This window comes from Urocitellus parryii, chromosome 12, assembly GCF_045843805.1.
Source record: "Urocitellus parryii isolate mUroPar1 chromosome 12, mUroPar1.hap1, whole genome shotgun sequence".
Taxonomy (NCBI): domain Eukaryota; kingdom Metazoa; phylum Chordata; class Mammalia; order Rodentia; family Sciuridae; genus Urocitellus; species Urocitellus parryii.
In genome coordinates, this window is record NC_135542.1 from 12509639 (window position 1) to 12522937 (window position 13299).

Genomic DNA, 13299 nt, shown 5'->3' on the forward strand with positions numbered 1-13299 from the left:
GATTCTTTTGCTGCTATTGTAAATGTAATTGTTTTCTTAGTTTCCTTTTTGAATGATTCATTTTTAGTACACAGATACAACAACTTTTGTACATTGATTTCTTTTTGGGGGGTGACTGGGGATTGAAATCAGGGGCACTCACCCATTGAGCCACATCCCCAGCCCTATTTTGTATTTTATTTGGAGACAGGGTCTCACTTAGATGCTCAGTGCCTCGCTGTTGCTGAGGCTTGCTTTGAACTCACAATCCTCCTACCTCAGCCTTCCAAACTGCTGGGATTATAAGCGTGCACCACAGCACCAGGCTGTAAGTTGATTTCTATCTTACAAGTTTGAAAAAAGATACTTTTACTTTTTCCTTCCAATCTGGATATATTTTTCCCTTTTTTAAAATACAATTTATTGGCCTTGTTTTCCAGTAAAATATTCACGTAATGTCAGAATAATGGGATGACAGAGAGATAGCCAGCTCCCTTTAAGAATTTCCACATAAATATTTAAAATCTAAAAACTTCAGGCTGGGATTGTGGCTCAGTGGTAGAGTGTTCGCCTGGCCTATGTGAGGCACTAGGTTCGTTACTCAGCATCTCATAAAAATAAATAAAAATAAAGGTATTGTGTCCCTCTATAACTAAAAAAAGTTTTTAAAAAAATCTAAAAATTTCAGGGGACCATCAGACTGAGTAGAAATTTGGTTCTTCAAAGCAAGTATTGCTTTACTATTGTCATTAATCCAGTCAATAAGTGACCAAGAACTTTCAATGCTAAACAAAATGTTTGCTGAATTTTTTAAAAGATGTTTTCCACGAGCCATTATCAGTCACTCCAAGTAGAAGCTTCTATGGAACTGCATGGTACAAAGTTTCTTGCCTTTCTTGACTTCAATGAGGTTAGCATTTTTTTTTTAATTCAAAATAACACATAGCTTCTGCTGATCAGACTTTCCCCCAGCAACCCAATAATCCCTCACAGTTTTCATGATTCCTTTGTCTCCCTCTGCCCTGGTAAAATCTAGGCATTGCCTAGAATCTTCCTCAAATCTGGATGAAGAAATGTAAGTGATGCTCCAGGCATTTGCCTCGTGAATTTTCTCTGCTAACTTCACGTAGTTGAAATAGATAAACTGTGCACCTTTTCCAGACCCAGGTATTCTTTTATTGATGTTAAACTGCTCACAAACATCAGATGGGGCCCAACAGTGCTATTTGGTCTTCCACAAAAATCCATTGTTGGCTCTATGGAGACACAGATCATAAAGCACACAGCCACACAGGGCCTTATAAACAATTAAACAGAGCTCTTCATAAGCGTGTCTGTACTTACAAGAATTTGGGGGATCCACATTTTGCTTCTAGATTATTAAGGTTCAAGGGTCCAGTAAGAAGTCTTAAACGGGGTTGAAGATTCCCTGGCATTTCTGCTGACTGGAGAATTCTCTCCTGCCAACTCAGGTTCCACATGTGTGGGAAACAGAGAGTAAGCAGTGGGGTGTTTGTACAAAATTCCCGAGTCGTCTGGTTCTAATCCACTCCAGATAGCTAGCTGGTCATGATGGAGAAATGTAGTGTATTTGACTCTATTGAGGCTTTTCTCCATTCTGTTAATAAAGGCCTGGATTTTCATCTAACTCATTTTATCCAATGGGAAGAAGCTGATGGCACCACAAATGTCAAGTAGGTCACATGTCGGCAAATGTGGTGTTGGCAAAGATCAAGGAAAGAATCCCTCCCAAGGTCTTGGCCGCAGCTCGCACAGGCCTTGGAACCGGACATTTCTGAAAGTTGTGGAAGATGGAGGTGTCCAGCTCCTCAAAGACAGAGGAGAGGGATTCTTTTCCGTTTCTTCAAGGCCCATGGTAACGTCTTCTCCTCCACCCCTGCTTGGACAGCATTCTCACGCCGTCCGATCTGGGGAGGATCAAGTCCTGAGACTTGTCCAGTCCTGAGTCAAACGACCTCCCCAGAGATGGAATCCTCTAACAGGTCCCTCCTCCCCTACAGTGACTGGAGCAGGACACATTTCCTCAGGGTGTGTATTCTGCCTCCTGCCACGAGAAACATGCTCAATTGGGTCCCGCTGGTGCCTCCCGAGTGGTCCCGCTGAAGGGCATCACCCGGGTGGAGAGCCTGGCGCTGGCCTGGCTGGATTCAACCCCAGCTCTGCACTTCCCAGGCTGGGCCTTCTCGCCACGTCACTATCCCTTCGCCTCTGTTCCCAGTAGGAGACAGAGGACCCGCCATCTCAGAGAAGGTTGGTAGAAAGCAATGGCACGAGGCCAAATGCATAGCAAGTAAGTAAACGGTGCCTCTATTTGTTGGTACATTTCTAGTTTTAGGACCAGTTTAGACTTACAGAATAACTGCACAGATAGTATGGGTTCCCACAGGCCCCACAGCCAGTGTCCCTGTATTCCTCTTGCGTGGTGCGCGTGTTAGAGTGGACACTGATTCCTGGTTACTCTCAGCTGAAGTCCACAGATGGTCCTACTGTCCTCTGTTCCAGAATACCACTCAGTGCCACCTTGTGTTTAGTCATTACGCACGACGGTCTCTCTGGACTGTGACGGTTGCTCAGACTTTCCTTGAGTTTCATGACCCGGATGATGGTGAGGAAACTGGTGGGGCTTTTGATAGGATGTCCCTCAGGGGGGCTCTGTCTGGTGTGCTTCTCATGACTAGTCCAGGGTTGTGTGTTCTTGGAGGAAGACCCCAGGGGCCAAGTGCCATTTCCTACATCCTGTGAACAGTTGCCGTTGTCTTCAGGACTCGTCACTGTGCGTGTTGGCCTGCGTCACCTGGCTGAGCCGGAGTCTGTCGGGATTCTCCATGGTCAAGCTGATCTTTCCTTAACCTTTCTAGGCTGTAAAATTTGGAATGAAGTCACTATGTGCAGCTCATGCTTCAGGAGAAGTTCCGTGCCACTTTCTTGATGGTGGAGGACCTCCAGAATCATTTGGATTTCTTCTGCATGAGATTTCATTTTTTTAAAGATGAGTTTAATCTGTTTACTTTTTAAATTTTTATTTATTTATATTTTATGCGGTGCTGAGGACTGAACCTAGTGCCTCACACGTGCCAGGCAAGTGCTCGACCACTGAGCCACAATCCCAGCCCAAATACATTCTTCTTCCTCCTCCTCCTCCTCCTCCTCCTCCTCCTCTTCTTCCCAAAAATTGAACCCAGGGGCGCTTTTAACCAATGAGCCACATCCCCAGCTTTTTTAATATTTTATTTATAGACAGGGCCTCGCTGAGTTGCTGAGGCTGACTTTGAATTCATGATCCTCCTGCCTCAGCCTCCTAAATTGCTGGGATTACAGGTGGGCACCACTATGCCAGGCCTGCGTTAGATTTTTGTGTCTTCTCCTCCATTTATTTATTCAGTTGTTTACTTATGTAAGTATGACCTCATATATTTTTATTTTATGCTGTAGGTTATAATGCATTATTACTTCATCTATTTCACTGTTCAAATTATTCTAGCTTTGGCCACTGGGAACACTGGGAGTTGGTTCTGTGTCTCTTGATCACGCCCCCCATCAATGTGGAATTTGGGTGGAGGGGGTGTTCTGAACATTCCTCCATTTTCTTTTCTGGCACCAAAAGATTTATCCTTTATGTTTTCTTCCCAATCCTAGAATCAGTGATTTCTTCAAAGACTTCTAGTCTTTAGAGACAAGAAAATGGTATTGGAGACTGAGATCTGAATGCTAAGCATGATCATTTCTACTGGTGAATGATTGCTACTATATTTCTCTACATAACCCTGTTTATACACATCTCTATTGATTTCTATATATGTCTACATGTAGCCGTCTATACCTATATTAAGCTAAACTTGAGCTCATACCGAAGCCTCCAACTCTAATTCATTGCCATATGGCTCATTCTAGCTTCCTGTCCTTGCTTGTGCATAAACTCTGACTCTCCAGCATTGAGAAAACTGGCTTCCGCTGTCTGCCAACCATTTACTCAGCTGTTCAATTCTAGTACACAGTATCAGAATTGCAAATGCCCACCCGCATTGGAAACAACTTGATCGACTAGGAATACCATGCTTATGTTTCTTTTGCCTTTGGTCTTACAGACTATATTTATTTCCAAAAGTTCCTAAGGTTGGCAACTTTCCTCCTCCTCCTTCAGTGAGGCTGTTTCCTGTACCTGCAATACAGTTAGATTGTTTTGCCACCTTTGGTATTCTATCCTGGGATCCTAAGAGACTTTCTTAACATATTGCATACAGTTAGATTCATTCTTTTTTTTTTTTTTTTTTTTTTTGTAGAGCTGGGAATCGAATCCAGGTCCTTGTCCATGTGAGGCAAGCACTCTACCAACTGAGCTATATCCCAGTCCCCCCCCCATTCATTCTTTATGTTGTGAAGTTCTATACATTTTGACAAAAGCATAATGTATAGGATTTGGGTGATTATGATTAAAACTGCAATAAATATTTATATTGGGGTTTTGTGTGAATATACATTTTATTTGGATAAATACTTTTAAAGGCACAATGGCTGGATTGTGTGGTAACAAACTGCCAAGCTGTCTTCCCAAGTGATAGTATCATTTCCATTCACACAGCAATAAGCGTTTCAGCTATCATGTATCCTTGACAGCTATCAGTGTTTTGAGTTTTATGGATTTGGGCTATTCTAACAGGTGTTAGTAATATCTCAAAGTTGTGTTGACTTGCAATTCTTTAGTAATAGACAATGATAATCATCTTTCGTGTGCTTGTTTGCCACATGAACATCTTATTTGGTGAGATATGTAGGGAAATCTTTTGCCTGTTTTTAATTGGATTGTTTGTTTTCTTGTTGAGTATGCAGAGTTCTTGATACATGTGGTTACCACTCCTTATCAGATACATGTTTTGTAAATATTTTCTTCCAATCTGTGGCTTGTCTTTTGGTTTTCTTAACAATGTCTTTCTTGAAGCAGAGGTTTGGGGGCTGGGGATGTGGCTCAAGCGGTAGCGCACCTGGCAGGCGTGCGGCCTGGGTTCGATCCTCAGCACCACATACAAACAAAGATGTTGTGTCTGCTGAAAACTAAAAAATAAATATTAAAAAAAAGCAGAGGTTTTTAATTTTAAGAAAGTCCAACTAACTGCTCCGGAGTCATACCTAAAAACCAGTCTGGAGAGACCTCAGCAAGTTGGCCACCTACGAAGCTCCAGACCCTTCTTCTGCCATAGAAACTGAAAGTGACAAGTGACCAAAATGACTGCATAGGAGCTCTGGAAACCAATCAAACATGTGAAGCAACAAAGAAAATGCTCGACCAAGAAAATGCCACATCCAGGATCAATGGTGGTTTCACGCCCCCTTGTCCCAACATGGCATGTCAGGAGGAGGAGCCCAGTTCCCAGTTCTCACCCTGGGGACAGAAGGGACAATGTAGAATTTGTATGCTATGTTCTTATCTGCGGGGGAGCTATCCTGGGGACTGTGCTAGTCCCCAGCGTACAGAGGAGGACTGGTGGCAGTTTGGATCTCAGACTGTTGGAAGCCACAGAAGGCAGTGGAGCGCACCCTGGAGTGTGAAAAACTTGGGGACCTGTGGACCCGGGATGCCGAGGCCAAGAGATTTTGGGGGATGAGTAAGAAGGACACCCCAGGCCATGAGAAAGTCCAGAGTGGGACCCTGGGGGAAATTAAGACATTCAACAGCAGCCATGAATGTGGGGAGATTTTTTTAAAAAGCACAGATACAAGTCCTTACAAAACACATGTCCAGAAAATATCTGAGAAGACTTAATCCCCTAACGAGGGTTGATTACAAAACTCAGGGGCCCAACAATTAGTGGAGGTCTTCTACACCAGTCTGAAAAGGTGGCTAATTTTTCACATGCACAAACTTCAGTGCAAGACATACAAAGAAACAAGAAAACGTGGCCTATTCAAAGAAACTACAGATCTCCACAGACCATCCGATTAAACATACATATTAGACTTAAATAACTGTCCTAAATATTTTCAAAGAACTAAAAGATGTAGAATTCTCAGTTGTCTTTTTTTTCCCTGTCGGAACTTTAAATAGATCATCCTGCTTCCTTCTGGCCTGTGAGTTTTCTGCTGAAAGCTCTGTTACTAGTCTTATCAAGGATCTCTTGGGTAGAATGAGTTATATCCCTTGTATTGCTTCCCAGATTTCTCTATTTGTCTTTTGACAGTGTGGGTATAATGTGTCCCACTGTGAATCTCTTTGGGCTTAATATGCTTGGAGTTCATTGAGATTTTTGGATTTGTATATCTATATCTTTCCTCATATTTGGAAAGTATTTAGTTTTTATTTATCTCTTAGTATTCAGTTTTTATTATATCTCTTCCCCATACTTGGGGAAGAACATTCACAGAAAAATAAAAGGGAAGAGAATTTGTTACCACTAAACCTAACCTATAGGAAATGCTAGAAAGAGTCCTTCAAGTTGAAATGAAAGAATACTAGACAGTGCTGGGCATGGTGGCATATGCTTGTAATCCCAGCAGCTCAGGAGGCTGAGCCAGGAGGATCGTGAGTTCAAAGCCAGCCTCAGCAATAGTGAGATGCTAAGCAACTCAGTGAGACCCTGTCTCTAAATAAAATACAAAATAGGGCTGGGGATGTGGCTCAGTGGTTGAGTGCCCCTGAGTTCAATCCCCAGTACCAACAACAAAGACAAAAACAATGCTAGACAGTAAATAGAAGCCACAGAAAAATATAAAGTTCTCCAGTATAGACATATAGATATGGACAATATAAAATAGCATTATAATTTTGATTGTGCTCCATATTTATTTTCTGAAATATTCAAAAGAAATACACAAAATATCATAAATTATTACATATACAATGTATTTTGGGTATATAATATATAAAGATGTAATATATGACATCAATAACAAAGTGGGAGAGGAAAGGATTATACTTTTTGTATTCAAATGAAGTTAAGCTGTTATCAATTTACGACAGATTTTTCATAACTTTTATATTATATGTAATCCCCATGACAAGCAGAAAGTAAATATAGATTATACAAAAAAGTAAATGAGAAAGAAATGAAAGTATGTCACCACAAAAATCAATTGGACACCAAGAAAAGCAGTAATGGAGGAATAAGAAACAAACAAACAAACACAAACTACATGGGGCTAGGGGTACAGCTCAGTGGTAAAGCCCTTGCCTGGCGTGTGTGAGGCCCTGGGGTGGAAGTAAGTCTACAAAGTATACAGGAAACAAATATGGCAAATTGGCTTTTCTATCAGTAATTACTTTAAATATAAATGGATTAAGCTCCTTAATCCAAAGACATAGATAAGTGATTATTTAAAGAAAATGAGGGGGGAAAAAAGAAAGAAAAGAAAACCAGGACCCAACAATATGCCGTCTACAAGAAACTCACTTAAGATCTAAGGACAAGCACAGACTGAAAGTAAAAGTAAGGAACAAACGTTCTAAGCAAACAGTAACCAAAAACTACACTAATATCAGACAAATTAGACTTTAAGTCAAAAACTTAAAAGTGACAAAGACAGACATTATACAGTGATTAAGAGGTCAATTCTCCAAGAAGGTATACTATTATAAACATGTACACCAAGCATCAGACCTTCCAAATACCTGAAACAAACCTTGACAGATTTGAAGTAGAAAATAGACAGGTCTAGAATAGTAGAAGACTTTAATACCCCACTTTTCAATATTTGTGAATCAACGAGTGAGAAAATTAGTAAGGAAATGGGAGACTTCTGAATGACACTTCAGAACTAACAGACATTCATGGAACATTCCAGAAAACAACAGAATACACATTGTTCTCAGATGCACATGAAGAGTTTTCTAGAATAAGCAATTCAAAACACAAAACATGAACTTAATATTTTTAAAAATTTATCTTTGAGTAAGCACAATGATAAGTTCTTTTTTTATTAAATATTTTTTTAGTTCTCAATGTACCTTTATTTTTTTTTTATTTATATGTGGTGCTGAGAGTCAAACCTAGTGCCTCACACATGCCAGGCAAGCACTCTACCAATGAACTACAACCCCAGTCTGCAGAACTTAATAATTTAAAAACCTTGAGATTATATAAAATATCTTTTTAAATTATAATGGAATGGAAATAGGAACCAATACAAGAAGGAAAACAGAAAATTTCACAAATATGATGACATCAAGCAATTCACTCTTAACCAATGGGGCAAAGAAGAAATCTGAGGGGAAACTAGAAAATATCTTGAGATAAATGAAAACAAAAACTCCATATCTCAAAATGTATTAAGTACAGCAAAAGCAATGGTACGGAGAAAAGTTATAGTTGTAAATGCTTAGCTTGAAAAAGAAGAATGGTCTCAATCAACAAATAAGCTTCACAAGTTAAAGAACTAGAAAAATAAAAGACTAAACTAAAAACTATCAGAAAGAAGAACATGATATAGATTAAGACAGAGAAAAATCAATGAAACCAAGGGCTTTTTCCTTGTAATAATAAAAAAATGACAAATCTTTAGCTAGATTAATAAAAGAGAAATGAAATCAGAAATGAAAGGGAAAATTACTTCCAATTTTACCTAACTATTCAATTTTATGCAAGACTTATGAATCAAAAATTGTACTACGAATTAGATAACAAATTGGATAAGCCAGGTGAAATGAACAAATTCCTAGAAACCCAATAATTGAATCATGAGGACCTAGAAAGTCTAAATAGACAGAGGTCGGGGGTCGCTGGGGTTGTGGCTCAGCAGTAGAGCACTCATCTCGCATATGCGGGACCCTGGGTTCCATCCTCAGCACCATGTAAAAAAATAAATGAGGGAAATAAAGGTATTGTGAATAAATATTTTTTTAAATAAATAAATAAAAATAGACAGAGGCTTAATTAGCAACCAGAAACCTCTCCAAAAGAAAAACCAAGACCAGATGGTGAATTTTACCATTTAAAGAAGGAACACCAACGGAGATGGAAGAAGTCTGTGTTCCTTGTCGCTCCATGAGAGAGGATTCAAGCAGCAGGAATACTGCTCCTCTGTGAGGTGGGAGGAAGAGAGATTTCACCAAAACTCAATATCGGACCATCCGGGGTGTCGTAGAGACTCAGAAATTTAGGTCCATTAAACAAAGAAAAAAACACTACACTGGAACCAAGCTGATTGTGGCAGCAGCAACCACGGTGCTCATTTAGTGCAGAGGGAGGGAAGACACAAAGAAACACAGATAGATCAAGTCCAGAAAATCCTGAGACCGGAAATCAGCCTGACCTTAGCTGATGCAGAGGCTGTGCTGTGCACTGGTGCATGAAAAGCACCCTCACCATCTTTCTGCAGAGAGAGCTGAGGTAGGAGCCATCAAGAGGTGGCCACACTGTAGCAGCTGCTTCAGGAGCTGCGAGATCTGAGCAAAGACAGCTACATGTCCTGGCAAGCACCTGCCCATCACCTAGTTGGTACCTAACAGAATAAGACTGGAACAGGCACAGAGAATATTTTACCCAGGGGGATTCAAGTTAGAAAAGTGAGGGGGAACCTGGCTCACTTCCCACTGTGAGTCCAGCAGCTCACAGGACCAGCTGAAGGAGGCCTGGAATTTGATGCGGTGGGTGTAAATACACTCAAGGAATAACCCTAGGAAGCCTGGGAAGGCTGTGTTCATGGGGCAGAGGGGGTGAAGGGTTGGCATCCCTACCAGTAGAATCTGTGTGGGATCCAGACTCCAGCAGAGATCAGCAATTGCCAGGTCCTAGGGGTGACCTAATCTCTCAGAGCAGTCACCAGCCAACAAAGCCCCTGAGTCCTGATTAGACCTAAGCCCCTGCCAGAGCTCCACCCCCAGACTCTGCAGAGGCTACCTAGGAAGTGCAGACAAACTCCTGCTGATAGAGCCACCATCCCATCCTACCTCACACTGGGGAGAAGGGAAGCAAAGAATTTTTGAACTCCCACTGGCAACTTGGAAAGCAACACAAACAGAGGCAAGGCTTAACAACCCTGGCTCTCACACTCAGCCCTTACTCTCACACTCAGCACAGAGCTCAAGAAGAAATGGAAAGGACGTCGGGCACAGACAGTGACCATATATTCTCATTGATTATTTTGACCATCTCAGTGAAAATGATCCCTTAATTTTTCATGAAGAATCTCTTTTTATCAAGCCAGGGGCAGTGGCATACGCCTGCAATCCCAGCAATTTAGGAGGCAGGAGGATAACGAGTTCAAAGCCAGCTTCAGCAATTTAGTGAGGCCTTAAGTAACTTAGCAAGACCCTGCCTTAACGTAAGGACTGGGGATGTAGCTCAGTGGTCAAGTGCCCCTGGGTTCAAGCCCCTACTACTAATCACCATCGTCATCATTATCATCATCATTTTTTTCAGTTGGTTTTTTCACAAAAGAAATAAAATTGACAAACCCTTAGCCAAGCTAACCAAAAGAGAGGAAAAAAACTCAAATTATAAAAATCCATAATAAAAATGGAAATATCACCACAGATGCTACTAAAATACAGAAGATAATCAGAAACTATTCTTAATTCACACAGTGAGGTATCATCTCCCACCTGGGGTCATCACATGCATCAAGGGTTGGGTGCCCGGTGCTCCCTGGCAAAGCCGGCCCCCCACACCAACCTCCCCATGAGCCCTCTGCGGGCCTGGGGCTCCTGCCTCAAACACACCCTTCCAGCTCCTTGAAACCCTTCCAGTTTCCAAAGGATGTGTCCACCCGCACCTCTGTCCCTTCAGCCTGGACATCTTCCTCGCCTCCTCTCCAGACAGAGCTCCTGCACCCTCGGCACTGAGATCAGAAATGACCTCCAACAGGAAGCCCATTTGGGTTCCCGTCAGCTACAAGAGCCTCCTCCAGCCCCCAGGGCCTGGTGGGCACCACCAGGCCCCATGCTGATTCCTCTAGGTCTGTACCTCCAGGTCACCTCTCTCCCATAGGCACACCAGAGCCCTGGGAGCACAACACTCTCAGAACCAAAGAGGAGACGGAGGTCCAGGTGGATGTCAGCACCCCATGAACTCAAATTCCCACTCTGACCAGGACACACTGGGAAAGCCAGCCTGTTCCTCTGAAGGCCACAGGCTCTCAGGAAGCTCTGTGGGGCCTCCAGACCCTGCCCTCTCTCCACAAGAAGGCTCCCCTGAAGCTTCAGAGTGTGCCCATGACATGGCTGATGATAGCTGCCCTCACAGCAAGTCCCCAAGCAGGTCCTGGCCGGTGTGTGCTCTCAACCCGCTGCAGGTGCACCCAGCAGCCCACACCGGGCTCCGAGCAAAAGCCTGATCCTTCCATCTCACCCTCCCTGCATGTGAAGGTCTGTAAACAAGTCTGGATGGCGCCTGGCATTTTGCCAGAGGGAGTGGTTTGTGAAGTCACGCCAGCGAGCCATTAAGTGTGGAGATTCCTTATTGATTGACTGATGTATCTAGTTTATGTTAATTAGATAAGCTGTGTGGAATGTATATATACCCCTCCCGTCCTACAATAAAGGGCTCCCACTCCTGCTGTATCAATGTACACAAGTTGTTCTTCACCCCCAGCTTATTTTGCTGCAGCCGGACTGCGGCACCTGCACATCTGCCCCACCTCTGCCCACTGCCCCCACCTGGTGACAGCTACATTGGCCTCCTGCTTGGCCCCCAAGACAGTGAGTCCATTCCCAACTCCACCCAGAGCTCTCCCAGCAGGCACTTGCAAAGCTGGCCCCGGTCCTGATGGCCACGACCCTCTTGGTCTCAAGGGGCATCCTTGCACCTGCCAGGACCTGTGCCTGAAGCCTCCTGGACAACTCCCCTGGGCTCAGCCTGGAGTTCACGGAAGGCCTCAGGCACAATACCCTGCCCTTCTGTGCAGAAGATGATTCCATTCCTCAGGTCAATCTTGGGAGACAGGAGGTCCCACCTTTTCCTGTCCAAGAAGGTCCAGGGCCATGGGGCACATGATACAGCAGGAGACACACACACACACACACACACACACACACACACACACACACACACGAGCAAAAGTGGAATCAGAAACTGAGGTAGAAGCAACCATCATGGCTAACTCTGCCCCAAGGCAGCCCGCAAACAGAACCCGACTCCAGCAAACCAGCCCCAGACCCGCGCAGGCGCAGACTTGCAGGAGATGCCACCCCACAGGCTGCCTCCAGCTCCCTCAGCAACCTCCCAGAACCCAGAACAGGGTTGCCACAGAAGTCAAACCCCCAGCAGTCAAGATCCACCCCTGAGCCCTAGCAGCCCAGCCCAGGGACCACCCCTAGCAACAGCCCCCAGGGGCCACCCCGCACAGGTCACAGCCAGAGCTTGGCTTCCACTGAGCCTCCAGAACCTCCACCTGGAGCTCTAGGGCGCCTGGTCCTGCACAGGCCACCACCCGACACAGCTGGCTCCCTGTGGCAGGCCCCAGCCCTGGTCTCTGAGGCCGCACCACACACTCCTGTGTCCCCTCACATGGTTGCATCACCCACAGTGACAGGGCCACTGGGGAGGAGCATGGGCCTGGGCCTTCTCCTCCAAGGGTTGAGAAGGCCTCAGCTGGGGACAGCAGGCAGCAGCGCACTGCATGGGGGCGGGGTGACACCCAGAGAAGCCGCCTGAGGCGGGAGCAGCTCAGAGCCCAGGATGGGAAAGGGAACAGGGAAGAAGTGGGCCCTGGGAGCCGGTGGCAACAGGGAGGGTCCTCCCAGAGCAGCCCTAGCCTCCGGGAATTGTGCGGAGGTAGCGGCAAAGGTGAGGGCAACGCGCAAGCAGCCTAGCCGGCTTAGCTGTGGAACAGTGCCGCCCGGTGGCGCTCTAGTGGAACTGCGCCTCTCTCGTCGGTTATTCACCAGTGAACGAATTAGCGTTCCCTGGGTATTTCACACCAAGTGGATTATTCTATAACACCTCCTTCCTATTAAAATTTTTTTTTGTTGTTTTCAGCAATAATCACGAAATAAAACAAATAATAATGATAACCATAAAATAAAATCAAAATGTGTTTACTGTCTGTAATATTTTATGTAACACCATCATTGTTCAGTAACAAGTAAATTTTAATAAAAATAATGAAAACAATGAAATTTTAATGAAAATAATCTGCAAATTGCAAAATTTACGAAGCCACTAAGTTACACCACGGATGTAAGTTTTCTTGATTTATTCATCAGTTTTTAAACAATTTAAAAACAATGTTTGCACTTTAGAATTCAAATTCAGTGATATAGTTCATTAAAATATGTATTTATAAAAAAAATTGTCATTAGTTTCAAGACACCGCTGTTTAAAATTTTAAACACAAAACTTTAAACAATAAATTCAAGTTCCGTGTCTTTAT

At 43.6% G+C, this 13299-nt stretch overlaps 1 pseudogene; it reads right to left on the bottom strand.

The window, feature by feature from the left end:
- Window positions 1-820: 820 nt before the first annotated feature.
- Window positions 821-1692, bottom strand: LOC144249845 (vacuolar fusion protein CCZ1 homolog B-like; annotated as a pseudogene).
- Window positions 1693-13299: the final 11607 nt, after the last annotated feature.